Source organism: Lichenostomus cassidix, chromosome Z, assembly GCF_008360975.1.
Source record: "Lichenostomus cassidix isolate B80296 chromosome Z, HeHo_3.0, whole genome shotgun sequence".
Classification (NCBI taxonomy): domain Eukaryota; kingdom Metazoa; phylum Chordata; class Aves; order Passeriformes; family Meliphagidae; genus Lichenostomus; species Lichenostomus cassidix.
Genome location: NC_139511.1, coordinates 2,442,755 through 2,464,483, shown reverse-complemented (window position 1 = coordinate 2,464,483; position 21,729 = coordinate 2,442,755).

Sequence of the window (21,729 nt, the reverse complement as noted above, 5' to 3'; positions counted from 1 at the left end):
AGAGAACAAAATTACAATTCCTTTCTGTTTGACAGAGAGCAGAGGGTGAGCAGAGGTGAGGAGAGAAGCCACTGAGAAATTCCAATATCAGTGACCACGGCTGGAGTTTTCCAGGACAGCCATGGAATTATATCTCTGCACTGCCTGAGTTCTGCTGCTCTGTCAGAAAGGCACCAGAACCTGCAATCATCTTTGCAGAGAGTTGTGATGGTCCTTCCAGCTGCAGTTTGCTCAAATTATATCAATTCCAGTTGTTTACCTTTACCAAGGTCATAATCTGTTTAAGAGAAAATAATTCTGCAGGGATGCAGATAGATCAGGAAGCTCTGGGGTGATCACTGCGAGATGAACTGGAGTTCTAAATCTTGCTTGAAGTTAAAACTTTAAAAAAAAAAATTAATGGGAAATAAATAATGCCATGAAGTTATTATAGTTAAATAATTAGCACTTGAATTGAAAAGACTGCCTATACTCCCTTACAATTAACTTGCTGTCACATCTGCTTAACAAGATGTAATTTTCACCCACACATATATTTTACTCCCAGGCTGTGGCTTGTGCTGCTCTCAATTTGAAAACAAGGCAGCCTGAGATACAATACTGCATTCAAGGATGTTTAGAAAAGCCACAATGAGAAACTCACTCGACAAGAGAATGTAAAAACGTGTCTCAAGCCAAGATATTCCCTTTTATAACTTAATTTTGCATCTTTTGAGTTACACAACATTTAAATTGCATTTGCTGTCCTCACACACAGCTCCTCAGTTTATGCATTACTTGAGCTTAATGCTTTTCATTTTGAGAACTATGAAAGAGGGAGAATAAAGTTTCGTTGGGAAAGAAAATTGAATACATGCATTTAAAGTGTTATTTTCTCTATGATATAATACACTTCCAATCAAATGTACTGAATGCAGTTGTCCTGATCTTTTAATAACATGGCTGGTTCTGTAAAGCCTCAAAAGAATTTGTCAGACTATATTCTAAAGGACTCTGGGAATCCAAGTGTATTGAATATCTAGTAATTTTCTATTTCATAAATCCTGAACATTATAATGAGGGGTAAGAGACTTTTTGCAGACGACTTGGCTTATTAAAATACCATTTCTTGGACTTAAGACTTCTTGCTAAACATGTTAATAGCTTCTCATAAGGGACTCTAGCAATGCTTTCTGGTGTCAAAAGTAGGAACAGAAAATTTGAAATATAATTAAATTAGACAGGATAAGTGTATTATAAGATTGTTAAAAAAAAAAAGGATGTAATTTCATCATGACATTAAATGATAACCAGCAATTTAAATATAAAGATTTAGGTGTTGGGAAAAAAGATGAAATGGTTCTATGCTCAGTTAGAAAACATAGACAATTTCATAGCAAAAGAAAGGGAGAAAAAAATCTGCAATGGTTGGAAGGAAAAATCCTTGTTCTGTTCTATCAGGGAGACAATGAGTTTATAGGAATCTCTACTGATTATGATTGGAATCAAATCAAGCTCTTTAAGAGAGGTAGCCTAATGAAAAGAGGTGAAAGAAATGACTATAAAAGAGAAACACAGAAAGAATGAGCACACAGCTATAGACTTTATTAAATTAGGTGTGGATTTCACAGTGGAGAACCTGCAGTAAAGGATTGCATGAGGAAAAAACAAAATAATAGAGAGCAGATGAAGAATGACAGAGGAAAGCAGCTGAAGAAATGCTTATAATAACAACAAAAACTCCAAAATGTGTGCAACTTTTAACTTATTCTTCCATTTAGCTCTATCAGGGATATTTTGTGTTAAAACAACTCAGATTTATCACAGCCCAAAGCTACAATAAAAAAGTTGCTACCAATAATTCCATCATTAGCTAATGCACTGGCTGAGGTTATATCCCAGCTGTGGAAACCATATCTTCATAATTTTTGCCATTTTTGCTCCTGAGGAGACCTGTTAATTGCACATGCATTATTCTGGAGCATTGATTGTTCTATTCTGTAAGCACAGGAGAAGAAATCAAGATCAACTGGGGCCTCTGGGAACAGGTAATGAGGCTTGAGTCTTCAGAGTGGTGCTCCTGCTGCAGCCATCGATACAGGATACTCACTCTGTCTCTGCACAGCTGGGAAAACAGAAGAAAAGGATGGCAAAAAATGCTATTTATCTGCACTCAAGAGTTAATTTTCAGATGGAAAACACGGATCAAAGCTGAATGTCAGTGGAAGGATATGAAATGTTTCTTATCTCCAAACTGACAGCACTTTAGGTTGGATATTAGGAGCAAATTCTTCCCTGTGAGGGTGGGGAAGGGGCTTGGGCAGAATTCCCAGAGAAGCTGTGGCTGCCCCTGGATCCCTGGCAGTGTCCAAGGCCAGGCTGGACACTGGGGCTTGGAGCAGCCTGGGACAGTGGGAGGTGTCCCTGCCAGGGCTGGGGTGGCACTGGATGGGATTTAAGGTCCTTTTCCACCCAAACCATTCGGTGACTCCATGATTTTTAGATTTCCATAGAAAGCATGATGTGGGAAACTCTAATTCCTAGACAATCTGAGCAGCCCCACTCAACCAGTGCCTGCTCTGGAGGCACCACATGCACACAAAATTTATAGAAACACAGAATAAATGTTCTCAGGACACTTGTTCACACCTCCTGACAATCACAACACAATGGTTGACGCTTCCCACACGGTGAGCAAAGGTGAGTTTAGACATTCACTTTGATATAAAGACACTGTTTCCTAAAAAACACACTTTTTTCATTTTTGGTTGCAGGCACACCTCCAAACCCACCTCATTTTATCAACAGCTCTGCAGCAGAAAGTGTCATGATCTTCATGACCCTTATAGGGTCCTGTCTTTGAGTTGCTGCAATCTGTATAGATGGCACATTATAATTTTCTCTCATTTTATCACCAAAAAAATTTTATCACATTTTATTTCTCTCATTCAGTGTTGGGAAATGGAAAAAGATTACCGATATGAATTATGAAGAATAAATTCTTCTGCTATGTTTTCAGAATAATAAAAGTTAGAGCTCTGCAGGTGCACTGGAGGACAAAAAAAACACTAACAATTCAAAACACATAAAAACAATCCAAGAGTCAAAAATAAATAGAGAACAGAACAAATTTAAAGACATTTATCACAGGGGTAGTTTAGTACTGCACTCTTTTAAAATCAGGCCTTTGTCATTAATGCTGCCAACTAATTAGAAACCATTTGTCCAAATTCAGTCTCCCTATAATTCTCTTAAGGGAAATAAAATTCCACCAGATATCAATTTCTCTCCACTGGGATCATCTGAGGTCTCACATTTTTATTGCAATACATGAAATTTTAAACAGTGGAGGTTGAGAAAGAAACTATGATCTTGTTAGCCTACTTTGAACGCTTAAAAACCAATAGGAGCATGTTTTTTGCATTTGATTTTTCTGAGATTGGAGAGGGAAAGGAGCAAATCAGTAGTTATGGATAATCACTTTTGATCTTCCTTATCTTCCTTATTTTTTTATTTTTAATTTGAAAAGCTCATCTAGAAATTTGCTGGATGTCCAAACCAAAAAGGGGTTTTCATGTAGTCCATTTTCTTCAGGGATATTTTTCTTGTCAGCAGTGTAAATCTCCAATACAGGAACATCCTGAGTGCTCCACCCTGGGAGGAGAAATCAAAAGCAGAAATGGGAACAGGGAAGGGAACAGCTCTGCAGAAAACGTTCTGAAGTTTGAAGAGGGTGACAAAATGACATTAAAAAGTCACGAGGGTGACATTTAAAGTAAGTAACTGTTACAGTGGTGCATTGAAAGATAAGGTTTCGTGTGGAACTCAGGAGTATTAGTCATTCTGGACTAATCTGGGGTGGAATTTTTACATTTGTAAACTCCATTATAAGAGCACAAATTGAAGATAATCTGCAGCATTGCAACAGCAGTGCTGAAAGGTTATGGGGAATGCTGAAGGGTCTGGCTTTCTGCAGTCTAGAGAAGAGAAAACTGAACTGGGGGAGGAACATCTCCATTTTTGCAGTGGCTCTTGATTTATTATTAAAAAAAGTGTAATTAACACTTTTTTTTTTTTCCCCTGAGATTTTTAAAAATCATTTAGAACTCTCTTCAGAAAGCATCTGCATTGTTTGGGAATTACTTCCAGAAATTCAGAGTTATTGTTTCTCTCACTCAAAAGAGAAGTTTTCAGCATAATTTATTTAATGCAATTACATTTCTACTATTAAGAGAATAACCTGAAATTAAGAGATGAAGCATCATTTTTTTTTTCAAAGACTGGGCTACAATGGAAAAAACACATTTAATGAAGTTTCAAAAGCATTTATATACACCTTAAGTTTTCTAGAAAGGAGTTCTGATTGCCTTTTACATGAAATGATATAAACGTGAAAACGTATTTAGGGTTAAGTATTCCATAGTGTCTAACCTTATTATTCTTAAGGAAAACATTAGAAAAATCAAATAAAGCTGAAGAAAAAAAAAATGTCCAAACCATTTTTGTAGCTGTTTTGGTTTGTTGTTGGTTTTTTGGTTGGTTGGTTGGCTGTTTTGTTGTTGGTGTTGGTTTTATTTGTTTGTTTTTCCTGGTCAAAATCCTTCTACCTGTCCAGTTATCTTTCTCTGTACATAATTTAGTCATATTCATGCCCAGCAGGACCAATATCTACTATTTAGGGAACATGCTTGAATTTTATTTTAATATTTTTTTCTGCACATTTCTTTAAAGTCCCATACCTTCGAGATTTTGGATCAAGGAACGGTATCTGAATCTCTGATGAGTCAGCATGCTCTGCTGTGTGTAATTTAATTCATTCTAGGTCTGATTCACTAAATCTAACTATGTAAGGGTGTGTAAGTGCCTTCTTTCCCAGATGACAAATTATCATCTCTCTATAAAAACATATGATGCCTGAAATTCAAAGCAGCAGCCAAGATTGTACTTTACTCGTAGAAGCACCATGACTTGCCTGGAATAAAAAGCAGAGGTGACTAAATTCTGAGTTGCAATTTCCTGTCAATCCATCAGCTGGGATTAGTCAGCTCACAGCAGCGTAAAGATTGTCTAGTAGGAAACACATTTCTGAGGGATGAGATCCTCTAAGAGCACAGTGGTTGTCAGAAAAAAAAAAAATTAATTTATGATGACAGCTTTCTCTAGAACAGGTAACCTTCAAACTGTCAGAGATATTCACCCAAGATACATTTTCTTATTAAAAATCCTGTCTCAACAGGACAAGGATAGATTTTTTTAAAAAATTTTTTGGTAATTAAAGATTTTGCTGTCAATACAATCAATACTGTCAGGATGAAGAACATGAAATCTAAGGAGTATCTCCATCAAAATCATAGTTATTAGTGCAATTTTGGTTGTAATTTCTGTCTTCTATTAGTCATGCATATTTTGAGAAGTGACACAACTGAGCTTACAAGTGAGAGGTTAACCTTGTGATTTCTCCAATCACATAAATATTGCAACAATTCCTGAGTGTCTTTGAGCTGCAGACAACACAGGAATATTCTTTTTGATATTCTTCTCACATTCTATGGCTGTCCATCTGTACACCAATTGCTACGACTTCTGCCAAATTTTTTACTGTTCCATCATCTGCCTTGCTGCTGTAATAACCTGCTGAGTGTTTAAATCAAGGAACAAGTGAAAGATAATATTTCTTTGGGCACTTCCACTGTGGCTCTGTCTAGTTAGAGCCAAAGAAGTGGTGTATGATGGCAGAGAATTCCCCAAAACCCAGCACCTTTACAAGCCATAATTCCAAATATTCCCTAAGCCAGCACTGTAAAAGCCTTCTGAACTGTGGAAAGCAGTGAAATTACTTTGAATTTAATGAGTGAAAAACCAAAGCAGCAAAGACCATTTCACACACTTTCCACACTGTATGTGTTCTCTGGGTTGGCTTTTTTTTTTTCCTTTTTATTTCATTGCACCTCCTTATAGTCTCTTTTTCCTTCTCAGCATTGACAATGGTTTTCCCAAATGTTACTTTGACTTTACAAAGTAAAAGTCATAACTCCAAAACAAAAATTAAAGCAACTGCCAAAGGAAAAAAAATATATATTTGAACTTATTTGTAAGTATTGTTTCAATACTTCATTAAAACAAAAACAACAAACCAAACAACAAAACAGAAAAAAAACCCCTCAACTCCAGCAACTTGGAAACACCCCTTTAAAAAATCACTTTGACCCAGATAATCATTATTCACTGTCCCACTGCCTTAATGCTGAGCACCATGTGTCACTGCAGCCATGACACTGCATTGAATTAATAAAGAAATTATTCCATTGCTTTCCATGTATATTGTGGAATGCTTTTCCAAGTGCAGTTTGTATTTTCCTCTGGCTTATTCCAGCCTAGATACACTGATTTTTTTTTTTGCTCCTGGGTTGTTGCAACTATGCAGATTTTGAACTATCTGATCTGGTTTCATCTGATCTAAAAAAACCCCAGCTCAACATTTTTCATTACCAAGAAGCATCTAAACACGACTATAAATCTAAGCAGAAAAGGTCATTCTTAACATGTTTCCTGATTTAAGCATCCAGTGGATTAAAGAAGCAGATGGGCAGACTGAAAATGTTTGTTGATATGCCAGAATAAAATGGATGCCACCTGAGCTCCAAAATAAATCTACCACTATTCCCAAGATTGCTTCCCTCTGGCCCCAAAAATGTAAAAGCTAAAAAGATCAATATCAAATTTTCAGTGATGTAGTTTTTCATATTGAAGAGCATGCTCCATCTGTTGGAATCTGATTTTCAAGGGACTGAAAAAGACTGGCAGAAATTCAGCTTCCTTTAAGGAGCCCTGTGTCAGTGCATTAAGAGCAGGTAAATCAGGCACAAAGTTCTTTTAAATACACAAAATTGCTAATCTCCTGCTTTCCGTCTCCCCTCGGTAGCTAGATTTCCTCCTTGGAGATGCTCAGATGTCCCAGCAACATTCATCACTGTGATGCCTTTTTAAGTGTATATCCATCACCTTAAAATTAAAATGACAAATGGTATTTAGTTGCTGCCTCAGGATTTTAAATTGGTTTAGCAAATTAGCAATGGAGATGGAGAGGCTGCTTTTTGCAGAGATTTATCTGGTACATTTTGAGAGAAAGTCATTTCTCCTGCTCGCTCAGTCAAAATACTCAAAGATGAAATCATTACTTTGCATTTAGCATGCAGCCCAAAGTTTTAATTGGACTTACATCAGTGCCTTGGAGCAGACAAAAGAAGGGAGAGCAAAAAAACTTCCAAAGTTCCCCAGTCAAACTTCCTGTCACAGATGTGATGGACATGATGCCCAAAGATTTTTAGCTTTTTATACATTTTTCATATATTTGTAACTTTTTAGACTGTTAATACATAGTCAATATATATAATATATAGTTTAACAAACTGTTACTTATACATTATTGAAATTCTGTTCAGTCTCACCCTTAGTCTAGCAAGGACACTTTGTTTTGAACCACACATTGGAGACATCATGAAACGTCTGAAACTTGTAGGTGGGGAGCTCCAGTGGGGCAGAACCTGGGGGGAAATTACCTAACCATCTGCTCTTCTAACTCGGCAATATTTGTTAGAAATACTACTTAACTAACCTTTTAAAAATTGTAGAAATACTATATCATGTGTGCATATCCCTACATTGTGCACTTGAAAGCTTTAAATTAAAGATTTGCTTTTATATTATCATTTTAACACTTTTTGGAGAAGATTTGTGCTTTATCCCAGGCAACCGACAGATGCCTGGCCAGGCCTCAGAGAAGCACGATAGGAAAAGACCTTGTTTAGGTTTCTCCAGAGACATGAAAAATAAAATAAAAATTAATAATAGTGAAAGAAAGAAAGAGAGAGAGAGAAAGAAAGAAAGAAAGAGAGAAAGAAAGAAAGAGAGAAAGAGAGAAAGAGAGAAAGAGAGAAAGAGAGAAAGAAGAGAAAGAGAGAAAGAAAAGAAAGAAAGAAAGAAAGAAAGAAAGAAAGAAAGAAAGAAAGAGAAAGAAAGAAAGAAAGAAAGAAAGAAAGAAAGAAAGAAAGAAAGAAAGAAAGAAAGAAAGAAACGAAGAAAGAGAGAAAAAGAAAAAAGGAAGAAAGAAAGAGAGAGAAAGAAAGAAAGAAAGTAAAAGAGAGAAAGAAAGAGAGAAAGAAAGAGAGAAAGAAAGAGAGGGAAGGAGGGAAGGAGGGAAGGAAGGAAGGAAGGAAGGAAGGAAGGAAGGAAGGAAGGAAGGAAGGAAGGAAGGAAGGAAGGAAGGAAGGAAGGAAGGATGGATGTGGGAGGAGAGAAGGAGAGTGACAGAGACAGATGAAGTCAAAAAGTTCACAACTCCATGCATGGTTACAGCATCTCTTTGATGCTCTCCATCAGGGCTTCTTCTTCCACTTCCACTTCTTTTTCTTCTTTCTCTTTTTTCTTCTTTCTCTTCTCCTTCTTCTACTTTTTTTTCTGCTTGTTTTTCTTGTTTCTCTTCTTATTCTGATTCTTTTCTTATTCTTTTTTTGACTCTTTGTCTTTTTCCTATTCTTTTTTAGTCATACTTATTTCTATCCTTCCTCCTGGTATTATTTCTATTTGTCCCCTTTCCCGGCCGGGGGCAGTCCCTGTCCCTGTTGCCATTGCAAGGCACTCAGGAACTCACAGTGTCTCCCCACTGCCTCCTTCTCTTTCCCCTCCCCTCTCCTCTCCCCTCTCCTCCTCCTTCCTTTCTCGGTGCTGCATTCAGCCCTGCTAATCTAAGGGTTCCCAACATCACTGAACAGGTGCCATGAACAGATTGAACAAACCCCATCACAACCACAGATTAAACAACTGAAAACCAGAATTAACAATTTCCCTGGTTTTACTCTCTAATCCTTCTGGTCTGTAATAAAATGTTCTTTGATCCCTGAAATGCCTGTGTCTGAAGTAAGGTGCAAAGGAGACAGTGTGCCAAATTCAATAGTGTGGGTTTTATTGAAGAGGTAATGAGAGAAAGAGAGGGAAGGAAAGGGAGAGAGAGGAAAGAGAAAGAGAAAGAGACAGAGACAGGGAAAGGGAAAGGGAAAGGGAAAGGGAAAGGGAAAGAGGGAAAGGGAAAGGGAAAGGGAAAGAGGGAAAGGGAAAGGGAAAGGGAAAGGGAAAGGGAAAGGGAAAGGGAAAGGGAAAGGGAAAGGGAAAGGGAAAGGGAAAGGGGAAAGGGAAAGGGAAAGGGAAAGGGAAAGGGAAAGGGAAAGGGAAAGGGAAAGAGGGAAAGGGAAAGAGGGAAAGGGAAAGGGAAAGGGAAAGGGAAAGGGAAAGGGAAAGGGAAAGGGAAAGGGAAAGGGAAAGGGAAAGGGAAAGGGAAAGAAAGAGAAGGAGAAAGAGAAGGAGAAAGAGAAAGAGAAAGAGAAAGAGAAAGAGAAAGAGAAAGAGAAAGAGAAAGAGAAAGAGAAAGAGAAAGAGAAAGAGAAAGACAGAATGAATACAAGAAAGGTAAAGAAAGAGAAAGGTAAAGAAAAAGAAGAAAGAAGGCAAGGCAAGGCAAGGCCAAGGCAAAGCCAAGGCTAAGGAAAGGCAACAGGCAAGGCATTGCAAGGCAAAGGGAAAGGCAAAAGTCAAGGGCAAGGCAAGGTAAGGTGAGGCAAGGCAAGGTGCAGTAAGGCAAAAGGAAAGGCAACAGAAAAGGCAAGGAAATGCAAGGCAAGGCAAAAAGGAAAAGAGAGAGAAAGAGGAAGAGAGAGGAAAACAGAAAGGAAGTGAGAAAGAGAAAAAACAGAGAAAGAATGAAAGAGAGGGCAATAGAGAAAGAGAAATGGAGAGAGAGAAAGAAAGGAACAAAAGGAAAGACAGGAAAGAAGGGAAAGAGGAGAAAGGGAGGGAGGGAGGAGGGAGGGAGGGAGGGAGGGAGGGAGGGAGGGAGGGAAGGAGGGAAGGAAGGAAGGAGGGAAGGAGGGAAGGAAGGAAGGAAGGAAGGAAGGAAGGAAGGAAGGAAGGAAGGAAGGAAGGAAGGAAGGAAGGAAGGAAGGAAGGAAGGAAGGAAGGAAGGAAGGAAGGAAGGAAGGAAGGAAGGAAGGAAGGAAGGAAGGAAACGGGATGGCATGGGATGGGATGAGATGGGATGGCATGGCATGGGATGAGAAGGAAAGGGAATTTCAGGGTAGTTCAGGAAAGGGAAGGAAACTTCAGTGCAGGGAGGTTCAGGGATGGGAAGGGAACTTCAGGATAGCATGGTTCTGGGAAGGGGAATGGGAAAGGGGAGGGGAAGTTCAAGGAAGGGGAGGGCAAAAGGCAAAACGCAAAAGGCAAAAGGCAAAAAGCAAAAGGCAAAAGGCAAAAGGCAAAGGCAAAAGGAAAGGTAAAAAGCAAAAGGAAAGGCAAAAGGAAAGGCAAAAAGCAAAAGGCAAAAGGCAAAAGGCAAAGGCAAAAGGCAAAAGGAAAGGCAAAAAGCAAAAGGAAAGGCAAAAGGAAAGGCAAAAGGCAAGCTCAAGGCCAGGTGAGACAAAACAAGGCGCAGCAAGGGAAAAGGCAAGGCAAAATAGAAGGCAAAAGGAAAGGTGACAGAAAAGGCAAGAAAAAAGGCGAAAGTCATGGCAAGGCGAAAAGCAAGGAGGCAAGGCAAAAGGCAAGGCAGAAAGAGAAAGATAAGAACGAAAGAGAGAAAGAGAAAGAAAAAGGAAAAAGAGAAGAAAGAGAGAAAGAGAGAAAGAGAGAAAGAGAGAAAGAGAGAAAGAGAGAAAGAGAGAGAAAGAAGGAGGAAGGGGGAGGGAGGGAGGGAGGGAGGGAGGGAGGGAGGGAGGAGGGAGGGAGGGAGGGAGGGAGGGAGGGAGGGAGGGAGGGAGGGAGACAAGGAGGGAGACAAGGAGGGAAGGAGGGAGGGAGGCAAGGAGGGAGGAAGGGAGGGAGGGAGGCAAGGAGGGAGGGAGGGAAGGAAGGAAGGAAGGAAGGAAGGAAGGAAGGAAGGAAGGAAGGAAGGAGGGAGGAAAGAAAGATGTGGGAGGAGAGAAGGAGAGTGACAGAGAGAGATGAAGTCAAAAAGTTCACCATGCATGGTGACAGCATCTCTTTGATGTTCTCCATCAGGGCTTCTTCTTCTACTTCTTCTTCTTCTTCTTCTTCTTCTTCTTCTTCTTCATCATCTTCTTCTTCTTCTCCTCCTTCTTCCTCTTCCTCTTTTTTCTTTTTTTTTCTTCTTCTTCTTCTTCATCGTTGTCTTCTTCTTCTTCCTCTTTTTTTCTTTTTTTCTTCTCCTTCTTCTTCTTCTTCCTCTTTTTTCTTTTTTTTCTTCTCCTTCTTCTTCTACTATTTTTTCTTCTTGTTTTCCTTCTTTTCTTATTTTCATTATTTCCTTTTTCTGATTCTTTTCTCATTCATTTTTTGCTCTTTTTCTTACACGTTTTTAGACTTTTTCTTTTTTCTTAATCTTATTCCTGTTCGTTTTTAGTCATACTTGTTCTTTGTCTTCTTCCTCCTGGTATTATTTCTATTCTTTTGAGTTTTGTGGTTTTTGGGAGTTTTCTGCTTTTTTGTTGTGGGTTTTCTGGTTGTTTTTCTTTACAACACTATTCCTTCTTCTATGTTATCTTCTTATTCTTCTTTTTCAGCTTATATCTTATTTCTTGTTCAGTTTCTTCTTATTATTATGGTTTCCTAGTGCTACAATTCCTTCTTCTATATTACCCTATTCTTCTCAGTCTTCGTCTTAGTCTTCTTCTTCTTTCTATTCTTAATCTTTTCTTATTATAATTCTCATTTTAACTCTCATTATTTTCTTATTCTGTTTCTTATTCTTATTCTTTTGTAGTATAACAACTTTTTCATCTTCCACTATCTTATTATTATTTTTCATATTATTATTCCTATTCTTATTTTTTTTCTTTCTGTGTTTTTTGGGGGTTTTCTGCTTTTTTTGGTGCCGGGTTTTTGGTTTTTTTCCTACTACTACTCTTACTGAAAACAATCTTCATTTTGTTTTGTAAGGATTTGGTGTCTCCCGGTTGTGCGGTGTGGAGTCATCTGCAGGGAGACACACTTGCTGTCTGTGCCTGTTCCTCGTGGATTAAATCCCAAAGGATCTCTGTGGAATTGTTTGCAGATGAGAAGGAATTGTCTGCCATTGCAGCAGGGGAGGTGCAGACAGGATCTGAGCAGCAATTCTCCTCTGCCAGAGCAGTCAGGCCATGGCAGAAGGTGCAGCAGGGCAGGAGGTGCTGGAGCCACTGCGTGTGGCAGCGAGCGAGAGTGGAGTGCCCGTGGCCCTTGGGGAGCCATGGGGGTGACGCTGCTGCTGCCAGGCTGACAGCGGCACTGGCTGGCTCTGCAGGTGTGTTGGCAGCCGGATGATGGGCTGGCATGCAGCGCTGAGCCCCCAGCACCAAGCGTCCCCCTGGCACGGGTGCTGCCAGGCCAAGGCTGCCCGTGCGGCTCCCTCACGCTGCCTCATGGGCAGTCTGGCCCAGCGGCCATCTGCAGGCCCCGAGCCATCTGCGGCCTCATGCTGCGGCTCAGGAGGGTGTCTGCGCTAATCCTCCGGCCGTGCCGACAGGCAGGGGCAGCGAAACAGCCTCCTGAGCGCCCGCAGCGCCCGCCTGAAGCGCGAGGGACGCTTCTCGTGGGGCCCCGGGCTCTGGGGCCCTGCCTCAGGCACCTGCCGGGCCAGGCCGGGGAAAGCCGCCTGTGCCACGGGGGATTGGGCTTGCAGAGGGGCAGGCGTGGCACAGGGTGACCCTTCGGGGTGCGGCGGCGGTGTCCTGGGCTCAACCCAAGCCTCCCGAGGGAAAAGCCCGGGCCGCTCACCTCCTGCCCAGCCTGCCAGTCTCCGCGCTCTGTATGTTTGTTCACAGAGCTCCAGCAGGCTCACGTCATCCCACTCCTCATCGTCCTCCTGCAGCGAGGCCGCGGGCCCCACGCCCTGCACCTTCCTGTCTTCCCGGCCGTCCTGCGCCAGCTCCTGCTCATCGGTGTCCTCCCAGCTGGAGTGCACCGAGGCTCTCTTCCCTTCGGTGCCTTCGGACACCTCCTGGCCAACGCAGCCTTGCTCTGCGGAAACCTCTTGGCCAGTGTGCTCCTCCCAGTCTGAGTGCTCCTGGTAGTTCTTTACTTCCTGGGGGGACAGCTCTTGCTGGCTGCATTCTTCCCAGTCTGACGCTTTCGGGGAGCTGCCACATTCAACTTGGAAAAGCCCTTGCTCCGTGCCTTGCTGCTCGTCAGAATCTCCTCGGAAGCTAAGGGCTTCTCCCAGGGACAGCTCTCCCTCGCTGCCTTCCTCCAACTCTCTTGCAGCAACCCAGCGCTCCAGAAACTCTTTCCAGCCCTCGCTGGAGTCTTCAGAGCTCTCCCTGTCTCTTTGGGAGCGCTCTTCCTCAATGTCCTCTTCCCAGTAGAAGAGCTCCTGGGAGCTGCCCGTGTCTCCTGAGGACGGCTCTGACTCAGCACCGTCCTCCCCTGGGGTCACTTCCTGCTCCTCTTTCATTTCTTCAGGGCAGAGCTCTGGCTCTTCCCCATGGTCACTCTGGGAAAGCTCCAGCTGCCCAGCCAAGGCTCCCTCCTGGCTCTCTTGCTGTTCCACAGCCGAGCCCCTCTCTGCCTGCTCCTGCTGCTCACTGCTGCTCACTGCTACCTTCTCCTGCTCCATCCTTCTCGCCTTTGGCACAGACAAGTCCCGGGAGCTGCTTGCTGACAGCACGGTGGCTCTCCTGGGACTGGCCACGGCAGGGCCCTGCAGTGCCCCTTGGATACCCTCAGCCAGGGCACGGCTCTCTGATGTCACAAGGGCCTTTGGGCACCGTCATGTCCCACCTCACAGAGCCAGGGCCCTGACACAAGGCGCCCGTGTCACAAAGGGCCTCCTGCGGCCATCCTGCAACAGCACAGCCACTGCAGGTGGCGTGGAGCAGCCCCGGGACTCGTGGGCTTCCAGCCCCTTGTTCTGACCCAGCTGTGCAAATTATCCGAAATGCCTGTGAGAAACAGCTCACTTTTCGATAGAATTGAGAGTGAACACAGTCTTGGAAGCAAAAAGGGTTGATTAGTATCAACAGGCCAACTGGGCCAGTGTGTTTCTCTCGCCCAGAGGTGAGCACACACCCCCTCGGTCCAAATGGCAACAATTTGTCACTTTTCCCGGCCGGGGGCAGTCCCTGTCCCTGTTGCCATTGCAAGGCACTCAGGAACTCACAGTGTCTCCCCACTGCCTCCTTCTCTTTCCCCTCTCCTCTCCTCCGTCTTCCTTTCTCTGTGCTGCATTCAGCCCTGCTAATCTAAGGGTTCCCAACATCACTGAACAGGTGCAATGAACAGATTGAACAAACCCCATCACAACCACAGATTAAACAACTGAAAACCAGAATTAACAATTTCCCTGGTTTTACTCTCTAATCCTTTTGGTCTGTAATAAAATGTTCTTTGATCCCTCAAAGGCCTGTGCCTGAAGTGAGGTGCAAAGGAGACAATGTGCCAAATTCAATAGTGTGGGTTTTATTGGAGAGATAATGAGAGAAAGAGAGGGAAAGAAAGAAAGAGAGAGGGAAGGCGAGAAAGAGAAAGGGAAAGAGGAGAAAGAGAGAGAGAGAGAAAGAGAGAGAGAGAGAAAGAGAAAGAGAAAGAGAAAGAGAAAGAGAAAAAGAGAGAGAGAAAGAGAAAGAGAGAGAGAAAGAGAAAGAGAGAGAGAGAGAGAGAGAAAGAGAAAGAGAAAGAGAAAGAGAAAGAGAAAGAGAAAGAGAAAGAGAAAGAGAAAGAGAAAGAGAAAGAGAGAAAGAGGAAGAAGAAAGAATGAAAAGGAAAAGAAAGAAAATACAAGGAAGGTAAAGAAAGAGAAAGGAAGAGAGAGAAAAAGAAGAAAGAAGGCAAGGCAAGGAAAGGCAAGGCAAGGCAGAAAGGAAAAGAGAGAGAAAGAGGAAGAGAGAGAGGGAGACAGAAAGGAAGTGAGAAAGAGAAAACATGGAGAAAGAAAGAAAGAGAGAGAAATAGAGAGAGAAATGGAGAGAGAGAAAGAAAGGAACAAAAGGAAAGACGGAAAAGAAGGGAAAGAGGAGAAAGAAAGGAAGAAGGGAGGAAGGGAGGGAGGGAGGGAGGAAGGAAGGAAGGGATGGGATGAGAAGGGACGAGAAGGCAATGAGAAGGGAAGAAAATTTCAGGGAACTTCAGGGAAGGGAAGGAAACTTCAGTGTAAGAAGGTTCAGGGATGGGAAGCTAACTTCAGGATAGCATGGTTCTGGGAAGGGGAATGGGAATGGGGAGGGGAATTTCAGGGAAGGGGAAGGCAAAAGGCAAAAGGCAAAAGGCAAAAGGCAAAAGGCAAAAGGCAAAAGGCAAAAGGCAAAAGGCAAAAGGCAAAAGGCAAAAGGCAAAAGGAAAGGCAAAAAGCAAAAGGCAAAAAGCAAAAGGCAAAAACAAAAGACAAAAAGCAAAAGGTAAAAGGCAAAAGGAAAGGCAAAAGGAAAGGCAAAAAGCAAAAGGCAAAAAGCAAAAGGCAAAAACAAAAGACAAAAAGCAAAAGGCAAAAGGCAAAAGGAAAGGCAAAAGGAAAGGCAAAAAGCAAAAGGCAAAAAGCAAAAGACAAAAAGCAAAAGGCAAAAGGCAAAAGGCAAAAGGCAAAAACAAAAGGCAAAAAGCAAAAGGCAAAAGGCAAAAGGCAAAAAGCAAAAGGAAAGGCAAAAGGCAAAAGGCAAAAGGCAAGCTCAAGGCCAGGTGAGGCAAAACAAGGTGCAGCAAAGGAAAAGGCAAGGCAGAATAGAAGGCAAAAGGAAAGGTGACAGAAAAGGCAAGGAAAAAGGTGAAAGGCAACGCAAGGTGAAAAGCAAGGAGGCAAGGCAAAAGGCAGCTCAAGGTAAAAGGCAAGGCAGAAAGAGAAGAAAGAGAAGAAGGAGAGAAAGAAAGGAGGAGAGAGAAAGAATAGAAAAAAAAGAAAGAAAAGAAAAGAAAAGAAAAGAAAAGAAAAGAAAAGAAAAGAAAAGAAAAGAAAAGAAAAGAAAAGAAAAGAAAAGAAAAGAGAAAAGAGAAGAAAAAAGAAAAGAGAAGAAAAGAGAAGAAAAGAAAGGAGAAGAGAGAAAAGAAAAGAAAAGAAAAGAAAAGAAAAGAAAAGAAAAGAAAAGAAAAGAAAAGAAAAGAAAAGAAAAGAAAAGAAAAGAAAAGAAAAAAGAGAAAAGAAAAGAAAAGAAAAGAAAAGAAAAGAAAAGAAAAGAAAAGAAAAGAAAAGAAAAGAAAAGAAAAGAAAAGAAAAGAAAAGAAAAGAGAAAAGAAAAGAAAGAGAGAAAAGAAAGAAAAGAAAGAAAAGAAAGAAAGAAAAAGAGAGGGAGGGAGGGAGGGAGGGAGGGAGGGAGGGAGGGAGGAAGGGAGGAAGGGAGGAAGGAAGGAAGGAAGGAAGGAAGGAAGGAAGGAAGGAAGGAAGGAAGGAAGGAAGGAAGGAAGGAAGGAAGGAAGGAAGGAAGGAAGGAAGGAAGGAAGGAAAGAAGGAAGGAAGGAAGGAAGGAAGAAAACTAGTTAGAGTTTAAGTGAGAGGTTTGGAAGTTGGACTAGAAAATATTACATCTTAGCCTTACCTTGCCTTGCCTTTCCTACAATCTCACTTTTTGCAGCTCGTGCTGCTTGTACACATTTGCACCAAGGTCTTTTTCCCACCATTCGGCTTTTGCTACCATCAGGAGCAGTGGATGTGCTGCCCACCTTTTTGTCTGACCTGAGAAATCATGTTGAAACAGCATCTAGCCAAAACAAAAAATCAAATTCACACCACATGTAATAAAATCCTTCTCTAGGCTGAGGGACTTCCTCTGCAAATGTGTCACCTGACTTCACGGAGGGAGTGGGCAAATGGAGCTTTGATCTTGCCTGATGGATTATTTGATCTTTACAAAAACTGCTGAAGACTTATCTAATAAAGACCGCAATATCTTAAAATACATAAAAAAGAGGAAGTTAGCAGCGTGGAAACAAGTGCTTGGAATAAAATGGTCACTGGTTTTTGTGATGGAGAGGCAGCTGATATCTCTCTATTTTTTTCCCCAGTCTTTTCTTACTCTAGTGCAACTGTGGGAAATTCACTGTGAGTGTTTGCAGGGAAATTTGATCTGCAATGGCAAATTTCGTGTGGTGTTATCCCACAGCTTTGACAGAAAATGCAACGCCTCACAGAATGAATTTTCTCAAGAACAAGTAGATTTGGTGTATTTTCTACAATTTTTCATCGCTGCCATGAGCATACTGATGAGTAAAACAAGCTATTTTAGTGACATTTCCTGAAGACCACGGATGGGATGTAACCTACATCAGTTTGGGCACAAGTGTCTGAACAGCTGCTTAAATCTGAATATAATAATTTAGCCTAACTAAGCTTTTTAAGGGACCATTGTCAATGTAGTGAGGGAGACAGCCAGCCGTTTCTGAAGGAGTAATATAGGTAACAATGACCATAAGTAAAAGTCTTAATTCTGGAAGAAAGGGAGAGAGACAGAGAGAGGCATTTCAATACAGTCTTTCATTTTCTTATTTGATTAGTAACTTTTCTTTCTATAATGATTGAAATATTCAGCATAGAATAGCATAAACCAAATTATATCACATCACTCTTTCTGCTTTTTAGCCAATTATTGTTTTCAAAGACTTGTGATTGTGGCTAACTTTTCAAAGAAAAGTCACTATTAGCTTTCATTTATAATAGATAAAAGAATCTTTCTATGATGTTTAAACCTTTATTGCTTCCAAGAACTCTGAAAGTTACTAAAAGACAGTTTATTTTCTAAATTCTCACAATTCTAATCCATTTCAAGATGCATGGAACTGAAAACTCAGTACTTGCAGCTGTATGAAGATATCAAGTCTTTCAGATCTTGGAAAATAAAGGTGCTTTTATTTTATTTCTTTTTTCACAATGTCACCTTTGGAGCTTCCACACAAATTATTTGAAAAACAGAAAGTTATCTTAATTTTCATGACAAGTTGTGAGCAAGGGTCACAAAGCCAGACTGAAAATACTATTTCAGGCAGCATACTAGTCAATAGAAATTATTTTTTATGGAAACTTTCTTCGGAAATGGGAATTTCAATATCTGATGGCATCAGTGAAGAGAGATCAATTACAGTAAATTAAATATGAGGCTACCTGTGAGGTAATAACAAAATAAAAATCAAAACCGAAACAATTACAAAAAGAGTAATTGAAACTGGATTCATATTTTAGGCATGGTAGTACTACTTCCAAAATGCATTATCATCTCAGTTTAATTACAAAAATATTTTCAATTGAGAGTGTGGACTGTTTTCCTGTGGGAGAGGAGAAGGAAAAAGCTGAGGTGGATTCAGTTGAAAATGGTGGAACTCTGGTGAGAGGAGGGGAAAGAGGAAAAGAGGATTTGCTGAGAAACTCCCCCTAGGTTGGGACGATGGTGAACATCCTTGTGTGAGTAAAATAACTTTGGGCAAGATGGAACCAAGGGAAAGGGGGAAGGTTGGAGCAGAAAGAGTTGAGGTGTTGAGTTGAACAGATGGAAATGTGGAGCTGTTGGAGGTGTTTATTAGAGCCTCAATTGTTTTACACCAGGAAACAGCTGTGCAAACTGCTGTTACATCCTTTGATCACCTGCCTCCCAGTGTGGGCCACTAAAATAGGTGATTTACTCATTGGAGTAAACATGTAATGAGATAAAACCCTTTACTATTATTGGTAGGCTATGCATGTGGACACACTTTTGCTGTAATTGCTGCAGATATAATTGATTTGCTTTATACTACCTACAAACTGAATGCAAAAAAACACCCCAAATCATTAACTTTTTATTCCATTCTCTCTAAACAGATACATTTTTGGGGAGCAATCTTAACTTTATCCTTCTGTTGACATGCTCTGTGTGACAGAGTTTCATCACATAGTCACACAGAGCTTTTTTTTCCAATAAGACATTCTGAAAAAATAACCTAGTGTTGGAATGAACTTGGGTCAAACAGCAACAAACATTGTTTTCTGTAAATTCACTGCAGATAAATGAAGAAATGGAAGGACTGAAGGACAGTTCTATAAAAGAGGAGGGGAAAAAGAGTATTTGATTATGACAAAATAAAGTTTTCTCAGATATATGGATGGTTCTCTCTGTACAGCTCCCATGAGATACTAGATTACATGCACAAATTAACTTTGTTTTCTGAAAATTTCCTTTATTCCTGCTCAAAGCATTTTGTGGATGGAGAACAGATTTGTGTAGCACAAAGATTCTACAGAATTTGTGTAACCATTAGTTCCAAAAATGTCTTATGACACATTAAAAAAAAAAATTAAAAAATAGAGCAAACCCCAAACCACTCACCAGAAAAAAATCAGGACAAAACAGAAAAGCTATTATTTTTCTGTGTGTAGCTATTAGTGTGTCACTGAATTGTACAACAAATCTCTGTCTCTGTGCAAGCAAGATCATCATGTATTTGACAGAAGGAATGGATATTTCACAGGGCCAGTAGGTAATTCCTAGTGAAATACTGAGGTACACAGGCCCAGAGGGCTTCTTATGAAATTAGTTACATTGGAAATCAAAATGAAACTAAATGAGACATGGAAAGAGAAGAAAACCCAGGGGACAGTGGAGATGATGCTGCTGGCAGTGTTAGTTTCCCCCTTTCTTCTCTCCTGGAGAAAATCAGATACAATCTGATGACCCACAAGTTCTAAAAGGAGATGCACCACAATAATCAGTTGTTTTCTTCCCTGTGTGTTTGTGGGTGCACATCCACACACACTCCTAATGCTGGGAGAATAAACAATGAGGAACTGGGGACATTTGGAGAGGTGACATTTGTGCTTCCAAGGACGGTGGGGCCCTGCTGTCCTGGGGATGGCTGAACACCTGCCTGCCCATGGAAGTGGGGAATGGATTCCTTGTTTTCCTTGTACAAGTGGCTTTTGCTTGATCTGTTAAACTGCTTTTAGCTCAAGCTGTGAGCTTTTGTACATTTACCTTTTTGTACATTTACCCTTTTGTACATTTACCCTTCTGATTCTCTCCCTCATCCCACGGAGGAGTGACCAAGCTGCTGCTGAGTGTTTATCACCCTACTGGGGTTAAAACATGAAAATGCAAATGGCAGCAGAAGAACAGAAGGAAAGGATGAGAGAATTGGGATTGTTCAGCCTGCAGAGGAGAAGCTCTGGGCTGACCTCAGTGTGGCCTTCAGTGCCTGAAGGAGCTGCAGGAAACATGGAGAGAGACTATTGACAGGGGATGGAGGGACAGGACACAGGGAATGGCTGCAAACTGCCAGAGGGCAGGGATGGATGGATATTGGGAAGGAATTGTTCCCTGGCAGGGTGGGCAGGCCCTGGCACAGGGTGACAGAGAAGCTGTGGCTGCCCCTGGATCCCTGCAAGTGTCCAAGGCCAGGTTGGACACTGGGGCTTGGAGCAGCCTGGGACAGTGGGAGGTGTTCCTGCCAGGGCAGGGGTGGCACTGGATGGGATTTAGGGTCCCTTTCCACCTTAAATCACCCTTCTGTGATTCTTTGATTCTTTGGTTTTTTGTCCCTTATCCCAATTTTTTAATATATTCCTATCATAAAGCACTTCTACATAATTATACTGATCAGTCTTGAGTAGAAACTATGACAAACAAACGGTTTCAGTTTTGGTCTCTAAAAAGCAATTTAAAGACAAATAAAGGAAGGACTGAGATTTTTCAAAAGTTGTTATTGGTATCCAAGAAGTAAAACTGCTGTCTCTTAGAAGGAAACTTCCTCCATGGACCTGGTAAAAGAATTTCAGAGAGTGGTCAAAGAATAATCTCTCTGTATAAGATCAGCAATTTCTGAATAAAAAAAAATAAAGTTTTTTAAGTGTTTAGCATACTGTACTTAAAGGCAATATGAATTACTGTCATGCCTCCATTAGTATTGATTTGTAGTCCACTAATGTCTAAATCAGATGGAGGATCTTCAAAGGGCAATAAAATCTAAAAAGCTTTCAGCATGAGGTGCAAAGTCATTAAGTGATTCAAAGGGTAATACAGATCATTTATCATTATACATACCTGTGCAACTATGATACCATCCTAATTTAGAGTTTAATTCATTATCCTGAAGCATGGGGACATTATCAGTGCATAATTTATCTGCGATTTGAGGGTTTACTCTACAGATTTTTAAACATTCTGAGTCACTCATACATGTGAATGTGTTAACAGAGTGTCTCATCCATTTTTATCCTGTAGCATTCTGGGGGATATTATCGTAATCCTGTATCAGTTTCAGCACAGACATGAGCATTCAAGCATCATCAAAGTGTGGGGCTTTTTTCTTATTTATTCCACTTGCAAGACTGTGTGTATTCCTTTGGGTTGTTTTTCTCTCTTTTGTGTATAAATATATGTAAATATATATATATGTAAACACTAGTAAAAAGGCATGTTTAAAAGGACAATACTTTCAGAAATATTTAAAAAACATATAAAGTATAAGAAAGTTGACAGAGTCAATTTTATTATTTTTTCTTCCCTATGACATAACTTAATTAGTGATTGAGAAGATTTATTATTTCCTTAATAGGCATTGGATTACAGCATCAGGGAGTGAAGACAGAGCACAAACTTTTTTGAATATTCACTATTTGATGCTGGTTTGGTTTGGTTTGGTTTGGATTGGGTTTTTTTGGTTTGTTATTGAAAACAACCTTTCATTTTCTCAGATGTCTCTATAACATATGAAATAATTAAGTCTGATCTTTCATTTTACAGAGAACACCATAAACTCTTCATTCATCTCCATCTGTAAAGAGGGCTAAGTGAAACAGCCCAGAACACCTTCACAGCA